This window comes from Halichoeres trimaculatus, unplaced genomic scaffold (genome assembly GCF_033239565.1).
Source record: "Halichoeres trimaculatus isolate MK-OKI-2021-1 unplaced genomic scaffold, fHalTri1.1 fHalTri1_scaffold_9, whole genome shotgun sequence".
Taxonomy (NCBI): domain Eukaryota; kingdom Metazoa; phylum Chordata; class Actinopteri; order Labriformes; family Labridae; genus Halichoeres; species Halichoeres trimaculatus.
In genome coordinates this window covers 26,739,226-26,755,284 of record NW_027437188.1, presented here as the reverse complement: position 1 = coordinate 26,755,284, position 16,059 = coordinate 26,739,226, and positions in this window count along the sequence as shown.

Genomic DNA, 16,059 nt, shown 5'->3' with positions numbered 1-16,059 from the left:
GGGTGAGCCAAAGTTTAAATTGTGAAAACTGAAATGAGGCTCCTTTCCTCACAGAATATCTGTTTCATTTTGTCTGAAGCTGTTTTTTGTAACTTGAGCAACAACAGAAATAATGAAAACAGCAAACTGAACAATGGCAACAGTAATAATGTCAGTAAAAACATCAGTTACAATAAACATGACATTTAAAGTGATTACAGCAACAACTGCTGTAAAAACAATATCACCAACACTACTGACAAAAAACTCTCTGGTTTCAGATGTTTGTCTCCTCATCAGAGCAGTTTGGTTGTATGTACTAGACACCTTTGTAGAATACAGTTGAATAGAATCAAATAGAGCAGAATAGAATATTATAAAATGTACACTTAATCCCTAAAGAGAAATTCAGAGTCTGCAATACAAGTACATAGTGCAAAGTAAATTAAAAAAAAAATCAAGAATATACAAATAGAATGATATAATAAATGTCAACTAGAAAAAGAAAGTCTATCTGTGATGACAGCTCGGCCATGATCCTCCAGTTAGCCTCCACCTCCACAGGGTCATGGAGTGAACTGGCTTTCCTCACCAGTTTGTTTTCAGTGTTGCGTTGGTGTCTGGTATTATCTCCATTGCTGTGTGTCTGTGAATAGCATGATGCTACCGTGCCCTCTGGTATTCCCTCTGGTGCTGGGTTAGCATGGCCCACCCTCAAATACACCAATTACGTCTGCAGTGCGACTCTGTTGCGCTGCATCTTGTCAACTTACACCAGCTGTGTGTTCAGTCTGACAAGCTGCATGACGGACAGACAGCTGGAGTCACAGGCCGAGGAGTTCCCACCCTATAGATAAGTCTCTCTATATTCATGTTGGGCTGTAAAACCTCAAACCTCCTGGACTGGCTCCACTGATTATGTCCGTTTATCATTGTAGTCAAGCTAAATACGAAATTTTGACACGGTCTGTTTTATTTTGAAAGTCACTTGGTGTTTTGGGTAGTTTCTGGTCACTTCTTGTCCTGCTTGATCTTCCTTACACTGAAATTATGCATCGTAGCTCCAAGTACGTCAAAAATAATATGGCTGTGTATTACCTGCGACATGACAGAGCAGCCATGCAGACGTACTGCAACAGAACAGATCCTGTGTACGCTGATACATTGAGTTGAATGGAAATCTATTTGATCTGTTTGCCGTGACAGAACGGAGACGCACAGCACATGCATCTGGTGTATTTCAGCCGCCAGTCGTCCATCTAACTGGAGATAGATCCTACATTCCCCTTAACAATGGATGAAAGGACAGGTTGAAATTGTCTATTCTTGGCACACCGTGGTACCGGCATGTGGTCCTCACCTCCCTCTCCTCAACTCACAGAGAACACCAGGCCTAGCACTGGTTAGCATCAAAATGCTATGGGCTGCTAACAGCTGAAATCTCATGTGTAAAGAGTGCGACCATGGTTACACACAGGATCTCTGGACAAACTGTGCATAGAAACCAAAAAAGTAAAAACACCACTGCAAACGTAACCAGTTTGGTGTCAATGGCCAAAAAAACGAGCCATAAAAAGTAAGGACTGGCTCCAAATCCAAAGACAGCTAAACTGATAAGAAAATGATTAAAAAAAGGGGAATGAAGAAAGAGCTACAGAAAAATAGACTTGTCTGTTGTCTGTAGAGGAGGGCTTGTTCATGTGTTATAAACACATCTGGTGGGGCTGCAGCTGACTGAGAAAAAAAAGTGGTGCACTTTCATTCCTGGACACATTTGGCCTCGCCTGAAGTCTTCATGACTAAAGATTAAAGACTTGTTTAGTGGTCTGATAACAGCTGGTGTGGGTGTTCAGATTTAAAAACTGTTCTCTGTTGAACTTGAAAACACGGTGTCTTCAACAAGGAGTGTCTCAAAATTTGAAGTCAAGCTCTTTAAGGTGCATTTTGTGTACTTCATTTTTCACTTTAGGCAGTACTAAACCCATGAGACTGATTTTTTTTGTTTCTTATTGAAAAGTAGTTCACTTCATACCTTACTTATTTCGTTTTTGACTTTGTACCCATTACATCTTCCAAAGTTTAATCTTCTGCACAAATGATTCAACCAGAAGAGTTATTTCAATCCAGGCTCCAAATGTGAGTCATGCAATATTACACTGGTAAAAATAAATGGGACCAGAGATGCCAGAAATAGCTCCACCAGCATTGGAACTTTATTTAACTCAGTTCTCAAAGCTCACAAATTATGTTGCTTCTGAGAGAAACTGAAAAAAAAAATCTTTTGCTTCTTTCTCCTGGTTTAACTTTTTTACCTTTCTGCAGTGAAGTTCAGGTGGATTCCAGGAAGCTGTGACGTTCGACTCTTGGAAAAGATAGTGGTGTCACAGGGGGTTGTTTCGGGGGCAAAAAGGTTGAACATTTTTAACCAGAGGAGAACAAAATGTGACTTTTCAGGTGTCTCTAAGCAACCTGGCTGCCTGGATCGACTTTTCTCCCAGCAGACATTTTGACATTTCATATCAGGAAGAGCACAGGTGTGACGAGTTTCTGAAGTTAATAGTGGCTGTGCCTCTTTTAGGTGCGCCACTTCCAGGGTCCAGGTTTTGTAGGAGAGTGGTTCACTGGGACACCTAATGAAGCAGAACCACTGACTCTGTGCTGAAACTCACACATGCCTCAGAATATCTCTTGTTAAAAACACCTCAGGGAACAAAAGCCTAGAATAACTCCTCTGGGGAGAACTGTTGCACTTATTATTCTTGTATTTTTGTGATAAAATTATTAACACATTTATCTGTGACCTGTAAAAGTGGCAAAGCTATAAAGTCAGCAAATTGACGTCAGTTTGTGTCAGACTTCCTTTGAGAAGTTTAACAGGGACATGTTTTTGAAGAGAAAAGAGTTTGAATAAAACAAAGTTCACAGCGAGGTTTTCAGATAAACCAGACTAACCCAGGCTTTGTTTTTTGGAAACAAATTTGCTGCAGCTGAGTTTTTCTAATTTCTTTATCAATATTTCAACCACCACAAAAATAATTCAGTTCACCCCTGTTATTTAGAGGTGAAGCATTAGTCTGAGCACTGGATATCTTAAAACCGCAGCAAACAAAAGCCAATTTATCCGAATGGCGAGACACCACTGGGAGAATTTGGAAACTGTTTGTTGTGATTTGGTGGAATGACCCTTTCAACAAAACCTCAAGAAATAAAAACAAAAATATGTTTTAAAGGAGTGACAGCTTCTCCATGGAGGTCTTTCAATAATCCCTTCCTTGTTATTCTTTTTAAAAGAAAATCCCTGTGAACAAATAGCCTGTAAATTCTCATCTCAGTGATGAGATGTCCACATGCTGTATGTTAAAATCATAGAGGGGTCTTAACTACAACTCCAATTTGAAAAAGTTGGGATGTAAAATGTTGATTAAAACAGAATTTGATGGTTTTCAGGTCCCAATACTTGATTGAAAATAGCACCCAGACAGTGAAGAAAGTTTTTAAAGCACGTTCCTAGCAATTAATTCAAACTATTATATATTTTTTTGCAAAACAATTTCTTTCTGGAACATCATGTTCTTGTTTTTTTTTTTTTTTTTTTTTTAAAAAACAAAAACAAATACAGACTGTAAAGGAGTTGCAAATGCTCATTTTTTTTCTTTCACAAGACTGTTCAGAGGTCGTCTCTTGAAAAAAGGCTCATTTTACTGCTTTAACAGTAATGCATTAATATGAATGATCTTATGATTAATATGATTATGTATCCTCCTATAATGATGGCTAGAAGGCCTTGATTAATACCTCAACTCTGAATAATTTAAATGCATTTAGAGCTTTTTGCAAAGATGCACTGTTTCTTCAGGACTTGAAATGTTACCACTACAAAAACTCAGTCTTATCAAGTCTATTTGTCTCATACTTTATCTGACAACCTGACAAGTCCAGGAATATATCTCATTGGGAGATCGTACAAGTCAATATACTTTCTTGATTTAACTGAGTTGAAATGGCTGCTTATGTGGCAAGCAAAATTTTCAGGCTGCATTTCTTAAAATCAGTTTTTCATCCCATTTGCTAGGCGCCGCCCTGTTGGCTATGGCTGCCTGTTGCAGCAGCTCTCTCCTTTGTCTGTTTCTTGTAATTTTTTCCCCGTCTCTTTTTCTTAATCTTTGCATTTGGAGTGGATCATTACTTTGTATGGTTCATTTGTTGGTGATGGACACCAAACTTTTTGTGTCTTCAGTGATATTTTTACTACTTTTTCTCGTGTGTTTGTCTGGAGATCCTACATGTAACCATGGCTGCATTGTTTACTTGTAAAATCAGCTGTTAGCAGCCTGTAGCATGTCAATGCTAACTGGTGTAAGGCCTGATGTCTACCAACAAGATGAGGAGAAGAAGGTGAGGATGATGTGCTGGTTCTCAGGTGTGAGCTAAGAAGTGACGACATCGACCTGTCCTACCATCTATCTTTATTGGGAACATAAGATCTATCTCCAATAAGATGGACAAGCTAGCCGTGCTAACCCAGTACCAGAGGTAATACCAGAGGGCAGAGTAGCATCATGCTATTCACAGATATGGCTAATGGAGCTAACATCAGACACCAACGCCACATTGGAAGAACTTCACCTGCTGTGAGCAGACAGGATCCAAGAGACAGAGATGGAGTATGACTGAAGAAGATCAGTCCTGGACCCTGTGGAGGTGGAGGCTGGCTGAACTGAAGAATGATGGTCAAGCTGCCATCATCTATTTTCTTATGGACCTTTTTGCACTTTCTATACACTTTCTTACCTTTTTTTTCTTGATTGCTGCTGTGACTTCAATTTCGTTGTACTTGTTACAACAACAATAAAATTCTATTCTATTCTATTCTATTCTATTCTATTCTATTCTATTCTATTCTATTCTATATCATGAAACATTTTCAATCAGGAGAGTGCTTGGTTATAGCTTTTTGTAAAACTTTGAAAAGAAACTGACATCTGGACTTATCCGGCCAGTAGCTCAAAACTAAGCGTACTAAGTTAAATTTGGAAATATGACTCTGTCCTGGGAGCTCCCTGCCCTCCTACATGACACTGAGGAATGTCACAGCCTGAGGTGGCATGTGTTGACAATAGAAAACTCAAACACAGCATAAAAAAGATGATTTAATGAGATGATCTTCACTTTGTGGCCTGAATGTTAAGCTCAACATTTGCACAAGATAAATACACTTGGTACTGGAGTGTCTTTTCAGTACTGTTGCCGCACCGTGTTTGTAATTTAGCTGAAAGAATGTATGGGAATGATTCCTCCGCTGCTGCCTGCAGTGACACACCTCAGAATCTGATTTGACAAGCCAGTGGTTGCATCTTTAAGCAGTAAACAGCTGTCACTGAAGACTTGAGGACACTGGAGCCTTATGGGGCTCTTATTGCTTGTTGCAGGATAAATGGGAATCCAACCTGGCACCGAGAATGGTCTGACAAATATTGACTTACCTGTCAGCCCTTCTGATCCTTAATGATGGCTCTGTGAGCCTTCAGGGATGTCATTCTTTCAGCTAAACTCCTGACAGCTTGTTCTGGAGAATGCAGCCAAAGAGAGATGGAGAGGTGTTGATTTGAAGCTAATTCGTGACTAATTTTATTGCAGGTTCAGTCAAGCAGTGCGAATGATATCCGCGGGCGAAACATTTGTGCAGTTATACTGATGCTTTGCATCAAACAGGTGTGGTGCTGTCTTCTCATGGGACTGAGCTAGCAATGCTAATTGTGTTTTTCCTCATTAATTTAACGTATTGAAACTACTCAGCAACTTTGCACCCATAATCACAACAACATGTTTACTAAAGCATTATTACGACACTACACTTTAGACAGTTGTTGAAAGCAGCGTTTGTGGTTCGAGATGAAGAAATGTTTGTGTCCACAGAAAATAAAACACCGCAGGCTGTGTACACACCACGTCTTATAAAATGAGTATTAGCTTAGCTCCTTTTCTCCCAGAAGCATCGTGCATATGCAGGCAAAAGCAATTATTTCTGTGAAAACACTTGCAGCCTCCATTAACTCATACATCAGGCTGGCCAAAACCCACATTATCTGTCACTGAAATGCAGCAGTGCTGAATGCGATAAACAAAATATGAAAACCTTCGTTTGCAAATATCAAAATTGTTTAATGACACAGTTTCAATTATCTTCTGCTGTATTCCTGCCAGCTAGACGAATCAGAGTATTGGAAACAAATGAAACAAAGAAGAAAAAAACCTCACTCTGAATGGCTGTGCTGCTCAGGGAGAGTGAAAAGCAAGTATATTTTGTATTTGCCTCTGTAATGTGGTCGTAAAAACAAATGTCAACATGTGTGAATGTGATTAAATTGTTTCAAATCACATTATGTTTCACTGGATTGCAGGGATGGCTGATTTTATAGAAGGGTATCCTGCATGTGGTGAGAGTTAATAAAAAGCAAGCAGTGTTCAAGGCGCTTCATAATTGAAATGTTGAGAGGGAATCTCGCCTTCAAATGCAGGTACGTCTGAAAACTGTGCAGATATAATTGTTCGTGTTGTGCAGGGGTATGTGTGTGTTTGTCGACTAGATAACATCAAGCAGCTGACAATAGAGCAGAGTTAGATAAGAGACAACAGAGACGGGGAGAGCAAACCGTCTGAATGACAACGCAGCGAAAGAGTAGTCCCCCTGTTCGCTCCTCCGACAGGAGATATTGATTTAGCTACAAGTGATTATGACTTGAAATGGCGTTTCAGAAGACTACGGGCTAAGGAGGAATGGAGTGATTGTGTAAAGATGCATTATGGGCCATTAGGTTTGATCTTGCATAGACAACAGGTGATTCAGAGCCTGGCTGTCCCATTTAAAGGCCAACTGATGAGAGGAAGACATAATCTAACAGAGATTAGCCTCAACAGACAAAGACCAGCACGGGTCATTTTCTTTTTTAGAATGATACTGAAGTCAACACACCCCCACACCCACACTGACCACACACAAGCATTCTTGTTCTGGTCTCTTGTAATTAAAAAGCCAATAATGAAGCAACCTGCAGTTATGATGGAGCTCACACGCAGTGACCCTAACCACCCTCACTGATCAATAAGCAACTGGACGCCACACTGCTTATTGGCTGCCGCTGGCGCCTGGCTTTGGTTGGCTGAGTCTGTGTTGTTACTGTAAATGCTCCCTCATTAACCAAAATCATTTATGTGCAGGATTAGAAAAGCTGTGCCAAAGCTGCCCTTTAATTACAGCGGCCATTGATTACTCAGTGGCAAACTTTCACTTACTCTGGTGTGTGTGTGCTTGTGTGTATGGTTGAAATTATACATCTGTATAATGAACATTGATTAAACACCTGGCTACTCTGCTGCTGAACTGGTGTCTCCAAAGTAAGCATGAACTTTTTAATTTTACTTTTAAAATTTCATTATTCTTCTTCCATGGAATTTAATGAATTTAATTTTGGTATAAGCTGCATTTCTCAAACTTTAAATAAGTTTATCTAAACTTTTGGCCACTTGGGGACAGAACAGCTAAGGCTTTGGCATTGAAAATTGATCAACTTTGAAATGATATCCCTAATAGTAGAAAATAGTTGCCTACAATAAGTTAAAATGTGTAAAAATACTTTACAAGATCAGCAAGGATACAACGTTATACAATAGGATACCACAGAAGAGGACACAATATAACACTACACATTATACAACACATTATACATGATAACATGATGCCACACTGGGATGTGATGGCATGAACATGAAACAATATGTTACAAACAAAACAAAATCAATACAACATGATAGGATATGATATGAAATGATAAAAAAAGGACAGGATACGACACAATAAGAAAAGATGTGATACAGTTCAATACAAAAGAATTTGACATGATACAACACGAAACAATATCATATGATAAGATACAATATGACATGACAAAACTTGAGTCAGTACTGCTTGATGTAAGAAGATAAGGAAATAAGAAATGGTTGGACATGATATGATACGCTACAGTACTTTACAAAACAACAAAACATGATTTGATATGATATAATCACACAATAAAATACCAAATGATACAGTATGACATTGTACAATTTGATATGAAACATTTGTATTTAACATGTGGTATGAATAGAATAGAATAGAATAGAATAGAATAGAATAGAATAGAATAGAATAGAATAGAGTTAAGTATAATAGAATATTCTTTAAATGATCCCCTTGTATTATGATGGGGATTTTTTTTGTCACAGCAGCTGCAGAAAATACTATAAGAATAATAAATATAATAATATTAAATTTATGAAATTACTAATTTGCAGGAAAAATAGAAAATATAGAAACAATAGAAACAATAGAAAAATATTTGATGACAAAATATTATGTATTTTGACATGATACAATTTGATATGATGGTACAATTTGAATGAATACAGATTGTTAAGTAAATTAGACAAGATGATTAGATACAAATGGTACAATAAAGCCATACCAAATATAATCCAATACTCCACAATATGATATTATCAGATACAATATGATAGGATATGACACAATATGATACAAAAATACATAATATGAAATGATACAAGACAATATGATACAACACGGGAATAACACGACACAATACCATTGGATACATAAGATGATTTGATGTATGTAAACACAACATGATAAAATATAGTACAGCATGTCAAGATATAATTTGATACCACAGGATATTATATGTTATGATACTATATGACAGAATGTTGTACAATTCGATACAGGACTATATACAATACAATACAATACAATACAATGCAGTTTTATGCCATATGACATGATAGGATGAAACATTATGATATGACATTGTTTGATATGATAAGATTTGATACAGCACAGGATAAATTATTTGACACAATGAGATAAAATATAAAATTACTCCATGCATGCTGCTTTTGCAACCCCTTAAGTCCTTCATTACATGTACTTAACAACCTTCACACTAGTATTAATTAAAAACAAAAAAATTAAAAACAACTATATTATACAGAAATGCTAAACTGTGGATAATCATAAACAACCTACTGTAGTTTACCATGTAGTGCACACATTCTGCTCAATACACTTCTATATTTCACAATTTCTTGTGTTTAAAACTGTCTGAAATTCCTGCAGAGCTTTGACTTTTATTTTGTAAACAAAACTAAGTAACCATGCCGTGAGAAATGAAGCCTGAGTCTCACGCTAATGGAGGAACAAAACCTACCGTTCATTTTGAACTGCACTGCGAACACATTAACACACGACTACAAAGTAAGCCCTCCTCATTATTAAAACATACAGATAAATCAGTTAAACTGGTGAGCGTAATAGGCTTAGAGGAAAATCCACATGGAAAATATTAAATTCTTTGTTGTCTGTCACAGTAAACTGAGCAGAGAATTTTTTCTGTTTATTTTTTTCTTCAAGTTCCTGCTACTTTGGTGTGCTAAGAAAAGAAGTTAATCCTCATACTTGTAAAGTCTGGAATCCATGAAATAGGTAAAAGAAGGATAGGTGCCTGAGAAGTGAGCACAAACTGTCATCATATTGATGCCAGTGTTTTTCTGGAAGGCCCGTGAGGAGAGCCGAGTACTCTCACTGTAGAGCAGAGAGAATACAGGAGAGCTCTTCACTCATTGTTTGCATAAAGCGCTCCCTCCTCTGAGTGTGACATTAACACATAAGATGCTACAGCTCATGGGGATGTGATACTGCTTTACGGTGTGCTGCTCCATTTTAGCCCTTTTTAAATTACGGCATTACTGTGATTGTGGCCTCTTAACCTCGCACATCTCAAATAGACCGCATTTAGATGAATGAGTGGCAGAAATGAAACCTCTAACCTCTGAGTCCCAGGCCTCTGTCATGTTCGATGTATGTATTTGTGACATGCGCTGACAAAATGCCTAATACTGTGCGAGGATGCAGAGAGACCTTTGATCTGATCTGTCATCAGTGTGGCTGTAAAGAAAAGTGTGTGAATATCCCCCCAGGTGTTCCACTGAATGTGCATACTGACCAACAGTAAAGGCTGTCAGGCCATGAAGTTCAATCATGTTTTTAAAAAATTAAGTTGTACATCAAACAACTCTACTTCAAAAATCCCAACTGTCTATTTAACCTTTATGTGAAAAAGTACGCTACACGCAGAATAAGCGAAGCTAATTTGTAATTTTTGCAGGTATTAACATTAATATGATAAAAATTGATTAAGAAAAGCGTTGACAACTTATTTCATGAACAATGTGTTGTGTCACGCAACTTTTGCGTCCCTGACTGAGTTATGGAGTTGTCTGTGTTGAATGTAAATGCAGATGCAATGATAACTAGAAAAGCACTGAGAGAGCGCAGACCTCCCCCAAGCATTTTGTGATTGTCACACAACACTTTAGTCCTACTTTAATGTAATACTCCCTTTCTACAGACTGTCTGCTACAATTTGGTGTTAGTTGCAGGTTTGTACGATAATTTGTTACCTGATAGTGTTGAAAATTATGATGACCCCGTACATATTCCATATTCCGGATCTTAGTATCCAGAATATTGCCAGGATATGGATCGTACTTTTACATCTGTCAGAAATTATGGTGACCTTGTCTTGTATTCTTTTGCAAAGCAATCTGAGCATTTATGATGGAGTTACATACACACATGGTGAAAACGGCCCAATCTCACAATGACAAAGAATCCTTTAACAAAATTCTGGATCCAGACGGTGATCTGGATCACCTCCAAAATTTAATTACTTCTTCTTTATCCCATTTTGAACATTCCCTGAAAATTTCATCAAGATCGTTGTTTTTACTTCCTGTGTGTTCGTTACTTTTTGAGTTACGTTGTTCCCAGACAGACAGACAGACAAGCGCTCCCAAAAACATAACCTCTTCAGTGGAGATAATGATAATAATGACACATCAAATATAGTGAAAGAGGAGAAAGTGGTTAGGTTTAGAACTTTTTCAGTGTGTGGTCATTTTGAATCAAGTAAAGATGGAAAGTGCATGTAAAGCAAACAGTGCATCAACGATATAGTGCAACAACACTTGGTAGTGAGAGTGTGCAATGAGAAGTTCATGAAACTAACATTAGAGTTAGCTGCAGTAGAGGGGTTTGATAAGATTTTTCATTGGCTCACTGAACACACACTCAAACACACACACACACACACACACTAACTGCCTCCTCAGCCCATCACCCAATCACAAGTATACTATATCGCACAGATCCCTGTCATAGGTATCAGGGATGACTGACGGGCTCACAGCCTCTCACATACACTGTTATCAGTCTGATACATTTACTGGCATCGAGGAAAACTATATGCTGAGATTTGTGACTGTAAAAACTAAAACTGAATTGAGCAAACTGAAATTAAATTTTGTAATTCTGAAATTAGGAAATAAAGACAGTTTGAAATTTCAAACTGAGAAATTCCACAGTTCATAAATCCTGTACTGACGTCTTATGACCTGAAAGCAACCATGTCAAAAAAAAAACACAATCAAACAAACATTAGAAGTGTACGCAAAGAGGATTATGAATCTGAGCTTGATTACTTCCTTACAGATACAGGTGATATAACGGGTTGTGCTATGCTGAACTGAAATTGATATGAATTTTAACAAAAGAGCATATTGTTTACTTTGCTAATACGCACACTCATACTGTTTCCCCCCTTTTTTCCTCATTCCAGAAAAAAAAAGAAAACAATAAAACCTGAGTGACAGCTTGACAGGAGTCAGGCTATGTCTGCCTAAGCAAGCAGCTATCGTAATTGATTGCATCCTTAACATATGAACCAGCCACAAAATATGCAGCTAATGGTACTTTTTACGCTCTTGTCACTGATATTGTAAAAAAAAAAAAAAATGTTTGGAATAAAGGGAACTGAGGAAAAAGGTTTATGTTTTATGTCTGATTAATTGATTAAATGACAAAATAACTGCTAGATTCATTGATTATCAAAATAGTTTTCAGTTGCAGCCCAAACATGATAATTTCATCATACACATAGTCACATCCCAACTCTGGTCTCTCCACACAAAACACATGAACAATAAAGTTTTGCTGTTTCACTGGTTTCATCAGTGGATGAGATCAGTGAGGAATGGAAACCTTTCCTGTCAAGAAAACACATGAATGATTAAGGAGAACAATTAAAAAATTGATAGGATTTTCATTTTTATCTCCGTTTGTATTCCTCTGGGTAAAGAAACTCCTTCCCGGTGGATTGAACTTGACTGTTTCTGGTTCAGTATTGACATGTTTTTAGACGCTCAGAAGAACAGGCTGATCTGTGCTCAGGATCAGAGTCATTCTCGTGCTGCAGGGCATCAAACAAAACACAGTCACTGTTTGACAACAAAGAACTGTGAGTACTAACAGCAAACAAAAGTAATGTTCACTGTTGACATGTTGCATTTGTGTGCGTCTGTGTGCCTCTGTTGAACTTTCCGTGAAGAGATTAAGTAATAAAAACAGAGAGGAGAATAAAACAGGAGGAGAATTAAGTCGGTGGTGTTTCTTAGCGCAACCTTTCCCTGACCTTCCCACAGGAGGCTCCTCTGTGTCGGCTCTGTTCCTCTGCGGGAATTAACAAGGTCTTACAATATCCTGAGTTCACACATACAAATCTTTACCAGCATTTATTCTGCATTTTGAAAGACTTGCCTGCAACAGTATTTCATATATAACCTTGATGAAAAGTAACATGAGGACAGATGGTAACGACATATGAAAAGAAATGCTATAAATGCTATAAATCTCTGTGTTGGCGTACTTTTAAAAAAGATCCATTTGTGCTTTTTGAGATCATTATGTACCTTTTCTCATTACTGATTACATTATTTATAGTATGGAGCATCTCTCTTGTTCCTTACTTGCAGCAGCAGTGTCACTTTGAAGGCAAAAAATCTGATATATGAAACCCCATCATTGTATTAGTTGGACTGAAGGTGACAACTAATGATCAGCCCTTTTTTGTAGGGAAAAAAAGGGAAATGATGCACCATTAATGTGAGCAAAAAGTGACAGTTCATAGCCACCTTCTTGTGACACCTAATAACTGATACTGCTATTTGGAGCGGCAAGGTTTACCAAAACAGTTTACCAAAAGAAAGCCTATGTATATTGGAATTACTAGGAGATGTACCCCTGCTTTTGAGGAACAAAAAATTCATTGTTTTGCCTCCTGCAACGACTATGGTGATCATGGAAATAGCAAATGTTTTTAAAGAGGGGGTGGTATTTTTTCCCCCATACTTGAAACATGGATAGTAACAATGCTGGATGTTCAAACTAAATGTAGGCAGAATAAAACAGCTTCATATGTTTCATAAATCCCTGAATCTGTCTGTAAACTGTTCAAGACAGTCTGCTCTGAAAATGTAACAAGGTCTTAACAAGATCTTAACCAGACTTGCTGAAATGACTTGTGCCTCAAACACCAAGAACTGTCCATAGCTCTGACCTTGACAGAACTCAAGAGGACTGGCCAATCAGAGAACAGGGGGTTTGCTGAGCAGGGAGTCTTAAAGAGGCAGCAGCTAAAACAAAGTGTTTCAGACTAAGGCTGAAATAAAAGTTTTCAAAAACACCAGCAAAAAAGGAATTTCTTTTAGCTCTCTAAAAGCAACAGAGACAAAGTATGATTCCTAAAAAAGCACAATACCCCCTCTTTAAGGTCCCCTATCTGATACTGTCAACATTGTGTTTTCATCCAATCATCAAGCTAAGTTTATTTCGAGGTGAGATTTAATATTTTATTTTCTGTGTGAGTGTTTGTGGTCTCCATTTCATTCTCTTCACTCTTAAACTAGATAAACTGTTTATTTGTGAAACAGGACGCTTCTCTTTATCCACTATCTGTGGTGGACCAGCAATGCAGGCTGATGGGTGTCACTGTTATAACCACAGTATGCCGAGCCTGAGTGTGGCCTCATCACTTGGCCATGAGCTCTATCAACAGTTTTTCTTTAAAAAAAATTCTTCCAAAGAGAAAAAAAACATTACACGTTTATTAAACTGAAATGATTTCAGGAAAAGAATAATGCTAAAAGTGAAAAAAAAAAAACAGTTGATTAGTGGTATTACTTTATAATCTGAAGAAATGTGTGGAGTTGGTCGTTAAGCTCTCAAAGTTGTGCGACATACAGTAACCTCTAGTCTTTCTAATAGGATCCTAGAAAAACTTTCATAAAATAAATAAATAAATGAGCACAACAGTGAAGGCATTCCTGCTCCTGTTGAGGCTGACACTCAGTAAGTGATGTTTATCCTGATTGGACAGAAATAGCTCTGACCAGAAGAGCTAATGGACAGCAGTTTGCCTCACACACACACTCACACACACACATGTTCTCACACTGTCAGCAGCAGAGCATCCATGCAGGGCTCTGGCTTCACCATTGGGAACAATTTGGCGTTGGGTGTCTTGCTCAGAGACACATGACATGCGGACAGGAGAATCTGGGATTACACTGCCAGCTGTGCACTCATTATAAAATTCATTCCATCTCCTGGAATAAGGATTTAAGAAAAATCAAATCTTTAAGAACTTGAAGCGTCATAAGTTTAAGAATGTTTGAGTGAAGTGTGGATGGGTTAACGCTTTCTGTTTACAGGTAGTTAAATTTCAATCCCTGTTATCGCAGCTACTAGCTCAGTATGAAACAGGGGATTAACATCACTCTGCCTGGACAGCCTCTTTATGATTATTTCATTTCATCTTTCTGCATTTCCCATGAAAAAGATTCTCACAGATTGATGTGTTTGACTGTTTGAAGACAGCAGGATGAGATTACTGTCAGAAAACACGACTCACACATGTGGAGGATGAGTCCGGCTCAGAGATAAGATGTGCTGCCTCCTCACGGGTCACAAAGAAGAAAGTTCCTCACAGTACTTTTGGGATGTTGAACCCTCCAGGCAGTAGAGCAGAAAGACTCAGAAGAAACAACAGCAGTGCATCAGAGGTGAAGCACGGTGGATAAAAAAGATGTCTGGCATTGAAGGCTGAGAGCTGGATGTGCCTGCAGTATGTGTACAGTGTGTTCTTGGACTTCATAACGCCTTTGTGGGTGTTGTGCAATGAATATGTTGTCGTGTGTCCCGCTTTTCATGGCGCATGTTGTTAATTTGAAGCAGTGGACAGAGCACATGTGCGTCACAGCGTCTCGTCACTGAACTGGCGCTTGTCTGGAAATGTCAGCTTTCTTTCTCCTCACCGGGAATTAAAGGCATTGCCTCACTTCCTTGTGTCCTTGCGGGGGGCCATTATGTGCGTATGAGAGAGAAGGAAAGCAGAGGAGGCCTGTTTGATCTGACAGGCTTGAATTTAATTGACTTTGATGGGGCTGCAGAGGACACATGAGGAGGACGGACATGAAGCAGAGGTGGTTTTCATTTTCCCCTGCTTACTTCACGGTGTTGACAGACCGCGTGGCCACTTGTCGCTTTGAGCCTCAGGAACAGTCCATGTTGGTATCTCAGTCAGAGAATTGCTAATAAAACTCTGAGATCAAATTTATCTACCTCTACAGAGCCCTTTAGTGAGTCTCAAAATGTGCATTTGCTTACCAAAGCATTGTGTTCAAAAGAATCTCTGCATTCTTCCTCAGGTGTACAAATTCAACGTGGCACAGACATCCTCAAATATTTGGGATGCTTTGATCAAAAACCCACTTTCATGAGAAAGACCTTGAAATGATGTATCTCTAGAGCAGGCACCTTTCCACGCTGACTGATGTGAGGCTCCATAGAGGTAATCATTTCAATGATGTTACACTCCGCTATTTTGGATTCTGATAGTTGCCTCCCTGGTGCTTGTGGGATGGAGGGAGAGTTGCACCAAAGCTGATGGGATAGATGGAATCTCATAGAGTCTCCCCCTGTTGTGATGACTTAGTGAACCAAGCGGGATGGGGAACCAGGTTTTAACATCTTATTTATAGCGGCGAGGAGAGAGCAGCATGCTGACATGTGTAGCGGCAGCACCTCATCCCCCTGTGACGAAGCGGTGCTCACGACGACGCCTCGCCGCG